The 11,388-nt window shown below is 35.3% G+C and overlaps 1 non-coding gene across 1 annotated transcript; it reads left to right on the top strand.

Moving 5' to 3' along the window:
* The first annotated feature begins 4,689 nt into the window (after nucleotides 1-4,689).
* On the top strand, nucleotides 4,690-4,765 carry TRNAT-AGU (transfer RNA threonine (anticodon AGU)). Its single transcript has one exon. It is a non-coding gene; the product is annotated as a tRNA-Thr (tRNA).
* Nucleotides 4,766-11,388: the final 6,623 nt, after the last annotated feature.

The following is an 11,388-nucleotide window of genomic DNA, read 5'->3' as shown; positions in this document are numbered from 1 at the left end:
CAAACCAGAGCTGACATACAAGAGCTGAGGCATTCTAGTGAGATGGTCAGAGAACAAAGGAAGCTCGCAAAGCAAACCACGTATTTCAGAGTTTTTATTTTCTTTTGAATAAAAAGAGGCTCCTCTTATGATAAGATTGGATTTAAGAAAATATTTAAAAGCATAGACTTCTTGTATATTTTAATAATGGTAATTATTAATATTTTTTTTAATTTTCATTCTTTATTTAGTCTTGTAGCTTTATTTCTTTAAATGAGAGCAACTGTTGACCAGGTGGTGGCGCAGTGGATAGAGTGTCGGACTGCGATGCGGTGGACCCAGGTTCGAAACCCTGAGGTTGCCAGCTTGAGCGCAGGCTCATCTGGTTTGAGCAAAAGTTCACCAGCTTGGACCCAAGGTCACTGGCTTGAGCAAGGGGTTACTCGGTCTGCTGTAGCCCCCCAGTCAAGGCACATATGAGAAAGCAATCAATGAACAACTAAGGTGTCGCAACGAAAAACTAACAATTGATGCTTCTCATCTCTCTCCGTTCCTGTCTGTCTGTCCCTATCTATCCCTCTCTCTGACTCTGTCTCTGTAAAAAAAAAAAAAAAAAAAAAAAAAGAAAGAAATGAGAGCAACTGTTTATGGCATTCATTGAGTGAGATTTTACTGATGATTGTCACAATAGTGAATCAACCAGTCACCACCTACTAGTTGAATTTCTGCTGTGTGCAAAGCATGGTTGTTTGATAAAGAGACAAAGACATACAAATGCATGTATAAGGAAGAGTTTGGAGGTGAATAAATAAAATGTATTCATCACCTTTGCTCTAAAACATTTACTAATTTTTAAAGAAAAGTACTGGGATTTAAATTGAGAAACTTCGGCATGAAAAATTTAATTCTCACAGCTTAATAAAACTGAATTGACTTATTTTTACAAGCAGAGAAAACCCATTGCTTACATTCTTAGTTACAGCTCCTAAACCATTCATCTTCTTCAAGATAGGTCTTTATAAGTCACCAACAGTTGGCTTTGAGTGACTTTAATTCTAGTGACTTTATTTTGCCTGTGAAAAAACTGAAGCCAAAGAATAAATTTGAAGAGAACTGTACATATCATGTACATATCATGATAAAAAAGTACCGTAGTTTCCTTGATCACAGTATGCTTTTTAAATTCAACATGTGTTTTAAAACTGTCTTAGCCAATTCCTTAGTACAGATTATGTGTAATTACAACTTCTAGATTATAGTTCATATTTCATAAAAAGAACCACTCTGTCCACAGAGATGCAAGACTATTGTCTGATATAAAACTACATTATCTCATTGAACATAAAGTTAATAAATGCTAATTTTCTAATCTGAGAGTGTTTAAAAAGTCTTGTAATATAACATGAACTGAAGAAAGATGATTTAATGGAGTTTAATGTTTAAGATTTTTATAGCTTCTCATTTTTATTTCTAAGAAAACAAGCTTACAAAGTGATATATATAATTATAATCATATATGCTAAAGAAAAAAAATTATAATTCACCATACTTTGAAATTATTTTTCTTTTCATGCACAAAATTTACATTTATAAACTTGAATAAATTTGTACTCAAATTACCATCATTTGAAAATTTAATAATTTTTAGATAAAATTAATCACTTGTATATGTATTTTAATAAAACTTACCTGTCATTTTAAAAATAAAAATAGATAAAATTAGGTTAAATCGTAGAAAACCAAATGAAAAAGCAGATGGTTTCTAGACAAAAGAATAAGAGTTTTACTTTATCCAATGATAAAATTAGAAATGAAAATTAATTTAGTGAATTAAAACACAGAAAATTTGACAAAAGCTATTGTAATAAAGCACTCGGATCATTTATAAACAAAAAGTTATTTTTTTTTTATAAATTTTTATTAATGTTAATGGGATGACATTAATAATTCAGGGTACATATATTCAAAGAAAAACATGTCTAGGTTATCTTGTCATTAAATTATGTTGCATACCCCTCGCCCAGAGTCAGATTGTCCTCCGTCACCCTCTATCTAGTTTTCTCTGTGCCCCTCCCCCTCCCCCTAAATCTCTCCCTCCCTCCCTCCTGCGTCCTCCCTCCCCCAATCCCTCTACTGGGTATATACCCCAAAACCTCAGAATCATTGATACGTAAAGACACATGTAGCCCCATGTTCATAGCAGCATTGTTCACAGTGGCCAAGACATGGAAACAACCAAAAAGCCCTTCAACAAAAAGTTATTTTTATAGATTTTTTTCCAAGTTAATCTAATAAAATGAGATGGTCTTTCAAAATGTGATTTTTATTTTACCAATCACTTCCAAAGCTTTGATATTAGAAAATGCAAAATATTACTTTAAACATTAATATAGATTAAAGTGGATTTTTGTTACAACATTTCAGTTCAACTTATTTTTACTTCTTTGCTGTTTGTAAGTAATACAGGGTTTTGGATTTTTTTATTTAAAATATGGGGTATAATCATAACCAACAGTGAAAAGAAAATTATAATATCAAAATGATAATTATCAAGACTGGGGTAAGTTTCAGTTTGTACTAGAAATTTTTGTATAAATTTCTAACATTAATTTAATTTTTTCTTTTTTTGTTCTCTCCAATGTCTGAAATATTTCTTTTTTCTTTCTTTTTTTTATAGTAGACATGGTTCAAGTGTCTCATTTAAAATAGCACCCTCTACACACTGCATTGTGTCCCATGTACCCACGCAAGGACTCTTTCCACCCCCATTTCTAATGTTTTAATGGAACATTAATAGTGTTCTCTGTTGGAAATCATGTATCAGTTTAATGAACACGTGCAAGGAAGGATAACCATAGGGGAGAAGGACGGAAGATCTGATTCTTTTGTTGCACACACATAGTATAACGACCTATCTCTCAGTATATCTGACAGACTCTAAACATTAAGTTAACTGACATAAAAACCTCATTCTGAACTGTAATTTCCCGTATATACCAAGCAGCCTGTGAAATGCTTTAGATTTTATGTCCAAACCCATTAAGCTCAGTGCAGAAAAAAAAAAACGTATAGCAAGTGCATGGTTGAATATATGCTCATGGAAAGCTTCTATACTTTGTTAACTTTGTAGCTGAATTGATCCTCAGGGTGCAAAGCAAGATCCTGAGTATACTAAATGGCCTGGAAGAGTTGGGAATGGAATTGCACTCTGAATGAAATGGGAACACTGGGAAAAAACTCAAAATCAGAATCACTTCCTATTTTGTGATCTTTCTATGTTCATGTAAATTTAAGTATGCAGAAATATAGATTGTAAGTTATCACTACTCAAAGGCAATGTCAGTTGTCAGAGCAATGGGGGGTTTGATGGAAACATTCTCAATAATCTTTCCTTGGATTGTTTGAATATTTCTTATGGAGCTTTAAGAGTTGTACTAGGTCACTGACAGAAATAATTAATATTTTCTATTTTTTATTTTTTTCATATTTCAACATGTTTTATTGGCATACAGAAGGGTTTTCTTTTTTCTTTCTTGATTAAGGGTCATGTACAACTATCTAAAAGTCAGCAGCAGGAGGTTAATAGCAATGAACTAGAATGAAACTAAATGTCACCTCATTTTACTTTCCTCTAAAACCTTCTAAGTAGATAAGACATGTTCAGAAAGCTGTAAAATGTGCCCTTTGCATACAAGAAAAAGGTCACTTCTGCGCTAACAAACTGTAATACGTTATTCATAAAGGATCACATCAGTGACTGAAATATCCTGTCGTGCATATTTTAAATATTGGTACAATTACCTTGGCCCTAACTAATGATTCTCTTTTTTTTTGCCTAATAGGAAGTATCTTAGAGTTTTTGAAACATGACAACAGTTCATCTGGCATAGACCAAATGAAATATCTTAAAGTCAATATAATCATATTTGTTTTGTCACCCACACAGCTTAGCTTTCAAATCTATATTCTTACTTCTGCATGACCATAGACCTACCAACTATTATACTGAGGAAATGTAACTTTTTGGACTACAACAGACATGATGTTGAAAAGCATAGTGGACAGATTACAAGGGCATGCTTTATTGTAATAGTTTGATTTGAATAAAACATTGCAAAGCAGCTATTGCAAAGGGAAGCTGAAACCATATGTGCTTTCTCAACTAATGTAAAAAAAATTTAAGGATTTTACTTATTCATTTTAGAGAGGGGACGGAGGGGGAGAAAGAGAGAGAGAGAGAGAAGAGGAGGAAAGAGCAGGAAGCATCAACTCTCATATGTGCCTTGATCAGGCAAGCCTGGGGTTTCGAACTGGCGACCTCAGTGTTCCAGGTTGATGCTTTATCCACTGCGCCACCACAGGTCAAGCAACTAATGTAGAATTTTTATCCTCAATGTTTTACAGCTACAATGATAACAGTGGAAGCAGAAACATCACTGCACTATTCTCACATTCTTTATTTCTAATTTAGTTTATTTTTGTTGTTGTTTTTACATCATCTATTGATTGTTCGAAAACTTTCAGAAACCATTTGTTCGAGAAAATTCTTATGCTCATGGAAAATATCTAAATTGCTACTATTAAAATGTCTCAAGATCCTACAAATGAGAAAAGACAACTTATAATGTCATATATAAGCCACTAGATATGCAGCAAAAATAATAAACATCAGATAATGGATACTGGATGATTTTTTTAAACAGTAAGCCAGCCCTGGCCGGTTGGCTCAGCGGTAGAGCGTCGGCCTAGTGTGCGGAGGACCCGGGTTCGATTCCCGGCCAGGGCACACAGGAGAAGCGCCCATTTGCTTCTCCACCCCTCCGCCACGCTTTCCTCTCTGTCTCTCTCTTCCCCTCCCACAGCCAAGGCTCCATTGGAGCAAAGATGGCCCGGGCACTGGGGATGGCTCCTCGGCCTCTGCCCCAGGCGCTAGAGTGGCTCTGGTCGCAATATGGCGACGCCCAGGATGGGCAGAGCATCGCCCCCTGGTGGGCAGAGCGCCGCCCCATGGTGGGCGTGCCGGGTGGATCCCGGTCGGGCGCATGCGGGAGTCTGTCTGACTGTCTCTCCCTGTTTCCAGCTTCAGAAAAATGAAAAAAAATAAAAATAAAAAAAAATTAAAAAAAAATAAACAGTAAGCCAAAGACAAATGTTCTTAGCCAGATGTCCTCATATGCTTATAAAGGAGTAGTATTTAAACCCAGAGCATTAGTGAAAGAGAAGTTCTAATTCTACTAAGCTAATAATAGCTAACTTGTACTGCAGTTGTTAAAATGCAATGCCTGTTCACATGCCCCAAATCTATAAAAAAAAAAATCTGGTGGAGAATAGACACATGACAAAATTTCATGGGGGGAAAAAAACACAGCAACATGTTAATAGGTGGCATTTAGTTAATAGGTGGCTTGTCTAAAATGCCAATTTTATAAAAAATTCACCTGTGTAAAAAAAAACAACCCAGGTCTCTAAAGAAATTTTAGTTACAATGTGTGAAGATAGTTTTTTAATCTTTTATATTCCTTTAAAAATACTTAAGAAATTTTCAGTCAGACTCTTAATCTTTTTTTCTGTTATTACAAATAACTTAGACAGCATCTCAATCTGAAGCTTGGAAATTGTCAGTGATTTCTGATTACCTATAGAATAATTTCATTCATTGTCATTCATAATCTGAACCTAAGGAACCTTTCCAGAATTAAGGCTAAATGTTTCTGATGTTATTTTCTTACAATTGACTGATTGTAACTCCTCATACAAACCATTACATTTGTCTCTGTAATTTTACTCATGTTTTTATTTCTTCCTGGAATGTTTTTTTTCATCCCCTTTCTCCTGGAAATATTTTTCTATATCTTGACTTACCCAAATATCACTATTTCTTGAAAATTTCTTTGAAAATTCCTCTAATTTTATTTATTTATTTACTCAACATATATTTATTGAATGCTTTCCATATGGCAGGCACTTGTTCACTGGGGATACCCACTGAAGAAAATGACAGGGAGTAGAAAAGGTGAAATTAATCATTTTTCCCTAGCCCATATGTTTTTTTTTTTCATTTTAATAATAGTATCATAATTGGTGTTTGTTTCTGTCTCCTCCATTAGTATGTGTGCTCCCAAGCCAAGTCAGGAAAAATACATTATTTTTCTTGGAATTCCTACCATATTGTCTATTAAAGTCTTAACATAATGACTTTTTCATAAGGAACTATTAAGCTAAATGAATTAATGGTTATATGTAATATGCACCTGAAACATATTACCTTACTGTCTCTTGAGTTCAGTTAATCTGATATATTTTATAAAATCATATTCTTCATATCGGGTTAAAAAATTAAAGTAAATATCAACAAGAGTATATGTTCCTTGAATAATAACTATTCTATATCTAATTTTCTATTCCATAAAAAGTATCTAGAATGATTCTCAGTATATTTTAAATGTTCAATAAGTATGTGACTTATTGATAAGAAAATTGCTACATTCTTAGGAAAGAGATTTATTATCATTGAAAGCAAACTTTTAAGCCAAAGTAAGAAACTTTCTTTTTTTTTCTTTTTTTCAGAGAGAGAGACAGTTAGGGACAGACAGACAGGAAGAGAGAGAGATGAAAAGCACCAATTTTCGTTGCGGCACCTTAGTTGTTCATTGATTGCTTTTTCATATGTGCCTTGATGGGGGCGGGATCGGCTACAGCAGTTCGAGTGACCCCATGCTCAAGCCAGCGACCTGAGGCTCAAGCTGGTGAGCCTTGCTCACACCAGATGAGACCATGCTCAAGCTGGTGACCTCAGGGTCTCGAACCTGGGTCCTCCATGTCCCAGTCTGATATCCTATCCACTGCACCACCACCTGGTCAGGCCCAAAGTAAGAAACTTTCTGCAGACACTTCTCTTTCTAAGATTCATGTCCTATGATCCTTTTTCTCTTACAATGTTAGAATAGATTTATCTCAATTTGAATTGAAGAAACAAATGCATGACTGGATTCAGAAAGTGTGAAAATAGCTTAGAATCTTGTGGCACATTTCAAATAAATAAAAACATTAAGATTTCCACTGAGCCTGACCAGGCCGTGGCACAGTGGAGATAGAGCATCAGACTGGGATGCGGAGGACCCAGGTTCAAGACCCCAAGGTCGCCAGCTTGAGCACAGGCTCATCAGGTTTGAGCAAGGCTCACCAGCTTGAGCCCAAGGTCGCTGGCTCGAGCAAGGGGTCACTCAGTCTGCTATAGCCCCCTGGTCAAGGCACATGTGAGAAATCAATCAATGAACAACTAAGGAACCACAATGAAGAATTGATGTTTCTCATCTCTCTCCCTTCCTGTCTGTTCCTCTCTCTGACTCTCTCTCTGTCTCTGCCACACACACACAGAAAAAAGATTTCCACTGAAACTTCTACTAAAGTTTTGTTTGTTTGCTTGTTTGTTTTTTATCTCTATGACTGTCATAAAAAAGAAGGGAATATAAAGAAAATACAATATTTTACCATAATCTAATCAGAATTTTCTGGGGTTTTGATAGTAGTTTCTTGTAAGCCCTTTGTCAACTTCTTTATAATATTAATGAAGACACAAAAATAGATTAAAAAATAAATTACCCTCTCCCCCCAGATAAGGCTAATATAATACCTATTGGTAGAATTGGAAAGAAATGTAGACTCCTAACAAGAAAAACAGAGCTAAAATAAGTTCTACAGTAAGCAAAATATAGAACAAGCCTACCAGCCAGATAGACGGTAAGGGTTTTAGTATCCAAAAAATCGGAACAGCCAACTCTCTTTAGCATGGGCAATATTTTTGTGAAAGTGCCAGAGTATTACTTGCCTTCAGACTTTATATTTCATTTTTAATTAAAGAATACAACCATCCTTCCTTTACTTCCAGAAAGGATTTGAAGCTAGGTAGATAATAGGAGAATACTTCATACCAGTAGTGGGATTCAGCTGGTTCGTATCGGTTCAGCAGAACTGATACCTAATTTTTTAAAATTTTATTTATTTATTCATTTTAGAGAGGAGAGGGAGAGACAGAGAGAGAGAGAGAGAGAGAGAGAGAGAGAGGAGAGACAGAGAGATAGAAGGGGGAGGAGCTTGAAGCATCAACTCCCATATGTGCCTTGACCAGGCAAGCCCAGGGTTTCGAATCGGCGACCTCAGCATTTCCAGGTCGACATTTTATCCACTGCATCAGCACAGGTCAGGCCGATACCTAATTTTTTGTTGAGTTCCACAACCCGATTGTTCACATGGCACTTGTCATCAGGGTTCTCTCTAAGGTGGGATGCCTGGGCAGCCGCGCAATGCGCAAATAATGCACTGACATCCCTTACTCTTTTTTAACATTCATCTGTGCAACAGTGTATTCTGAGCACCTGTAGTCATGTTCATTCAGTCCATGGGTGGAAAGAATTGCAACTGAGGACGCCAATCAAGAAGCAATATGGAAATACCTTAAATAATAGTTTTATTGTTTTTTGTCAGATATTATTTACTATTTTTTCTTCAATACTTTATAACCCTTTCTTATAACATAATCTAGTTTTGTATACTTTCTTTATTGTTCTTATTTAAGTATTAAATGCATGAAATAATAAACTACCTCTTGATATATCATTTTTTATACTTAAAAAGGTCATTAGGGCAGAGAGCTGGTTGTTAAGTTGTTTGAATCTTACCACTGTTTCATACCAGAAAATGTAGTCAATTAAATAAAATAAAAAAGTTGTGGGTTGGTCTGGAGAAACTATTCAATGCAACAAGTGTAGGGCATACTGGTAATTTAGTTTTTCCAAGTGCTTGACCAGTGGTGGTGCAATGGATAAAGTGACTACCTTGACTCCTGAGGTCGCTAGTTTGAAACCTGGGCTTTCTGCTCCTCCCTATCCCCCTTTCTCTCTCTTCGCTCTCTCACCAGAAAAAGTTTTTTAGGTAGTCAATTGGTTTAGAATACTGTAGAATGTTTAAATCAGGGGTCCCCAAACTTTTTACACAGGGGGCCAGTTCACTGTCCTTCAGACCGTTGGAGGGCCGGACTATTAAAAAAACAACTATGAACAAATCCCTATGCACACTGCACATATCTTATTTTAAAGTAAAAAAACAAAACGGGAACAAATACAATATTTAAGATAAAGAACAAGTAAATTTAAATCAACAAACTGACCAGTATTTCGATGGGAACTATGCTCCTCTCACTGACCACCAATGAAAGAGGTGCCCCTTCCGGAAGTGCAGCGGGGGCCGGATAAATGGCCTCAGGGGGCCGCATGTGGCCCGCGGTAGTTTGGAGACCCCTGGTTTAAATACTTGTAGTGAATAAAAAATGTAGACATAGTGAAATTTGTAATATGATCTAGGTACTTCAACCTTCTCCATATAAAGATGATGCAGTCAATATTATGCAAAATGATGCAGTCAATATTAAAGAATTGTCTGTCCATATTTTTAACAGAATTAGTCAAGTGTTAAGCATTACATTCTGGGAAGGGTGGGGGGTGGAGAAGGATGTCTCATGAAAACACATAAATGAATGCTCCTTCTCTTTTTTTTTTTAATGCTCCTTCTCAATGAAGAGGCTAATAGTATGTAAAAATAATGATTTTCCATTTCTGTTGAAATTGTAAGACATTCCTGGGGTTGATCCAAATCACATTTTCTGTCATATGGCAAATATTGTGCTTACATCTCTCTTTCCCTTCAGGATGTTTTAATATAAATAAAAAAAGTCTTACAAGGAGTATTTGAAATTTATTGTAATTTTAGGAAAATAAGATCTAGTCCTGAAGGCTCAGAAACATAACCTCCAGAGATTAGTTTGCACAAGAGGGAAAGCAAATAAAAATAAATCTGATTGGCATTATCAATGATATGCTAAAAAACACGTTCTCCATGAAACAAGAACAATACACAATAAAGGTAAGATTAAAGTCCTTAAGCTGTAAAGAAATGAAAAAAAATGAGCAATTCATACTAATATCAGAAAATGGATATTCAGTTTAAGAATTATGACTATTACTGAACAAGGAATCAAAACAATTGAAAATAATCAACTTAAATGAAAGATTTCTCTCTCTTTTTTTGACAGAGATAGAGAGAGAGTTAGAGAGAGGGATAGAAAGGAACAGACAGGAAGGGAGAGAGATGAGAAGCATCAATTTTTCATTGCAGCTTTTTAGTTGTTCATTGATTGCTTTCTTTTTTTTTTAATTTTTTTATTCATTTTTAGAGAGGAGAGAAAGAGAGACAGAGAGAGGAGAGAGAGACAGAAAGAGAGAGAAGAGGGGAGGAGCTGGAAGCATCAACTCCCATATGTGCCTTGACCAGGCAAGCCCAGAATTTCGAACCGGCGACCTCAGCATTTCCAGGTCGACGCTTTATCCACTGCGCCACCACAGGTCAGGCCATTGATTGATTTCTCATATGTGCCTTGACTGGGGGGCTACAGCAGACCGAGTGACCCCTTGCTCAAACCAGCGACTTTGTGCTCAAGCTGGGAACCTCGGGTTTTAGAACCTGGGTCCTCCGCATCCCAGTCTAACGCTCTATCCACTGCTCTACTGCTTGATCAGGCAAAGATTTTTTTCTCTTAACTTGAAAACAATCATGTGCATGCAGATTTACAGTATGTATTCACATTAAATATATTGATATCTACATTTAGATACACACTAAAAATATTTTTAGATTACATATTAAAATTTTAGGTTTTTTAAAAATATAGCAATAGAACAATATATAAGCTAAGGACATGAAATAAAATTGAGCTGACACAATAGTTTTGTACAACATCAAAAACTACGATGCTAAAGAGAAATAGGCATATGTTTTCCTATTGTTTTAAGTCATCTTTTCTTTCTCATAGAGAAAAGAGTAACAAATATTGGAAAAGTGAAAAGTAGAATACATTTTTTTATCCTGTAATACCAGATCGGTATTAGACATGTCAGTATAAATTCTCTACTGAAGAGAACTAGAATCAATGACTTTCCTGTAGGAATGAGTAAATCGAACCATCAGAGTCTCATTTATGATAGCATTCTTCACTACAAAACTCAAGAGATACTTGGAGAAATAGCCAATTCCAAGTCTGCAGCAAGGAGAATACAAGATGATCATGGAACAGCTTTTGGTGACAAAAGATAGAAAATATTCAACAAATGATGAAGACGTGTTGAAAAGACACAGGACATAACTTGAATGAATTTCCACTGGCCAAAACTGAGACAACATAACATCAAGTTGAATTATTATAATAATGTATTATAATTATTTGAATATTATAGTATCTATAAGCTCATACTCATATAAATGAATATATATATGGAGAAAAGAAAGCTTTTTCTTTCATTTGAGTGCCAAGTAATAATTGTAGAGAAAATGCAGTTAAGAATTTATAATTAAATGATA

Source organism: Saccopteryx leptura, chromosome X (assembly GCF_036850995.1).
Source record: "Saccopteryx leptura isolate mSacLep1 chromosome X, mSacLep1_pri_phased_curated, whole genome shotgun sequence".
Taxonomy (NCBI): Eukaryota; Metazoa; Chordata; class Mammalia; order Chiroptera; family Emballonuridae; genus Saccopteryx; species Saccopteryx leptura.
This window is presented reverse-complemented; position numbering and strand designations above follow the sequence as displayed.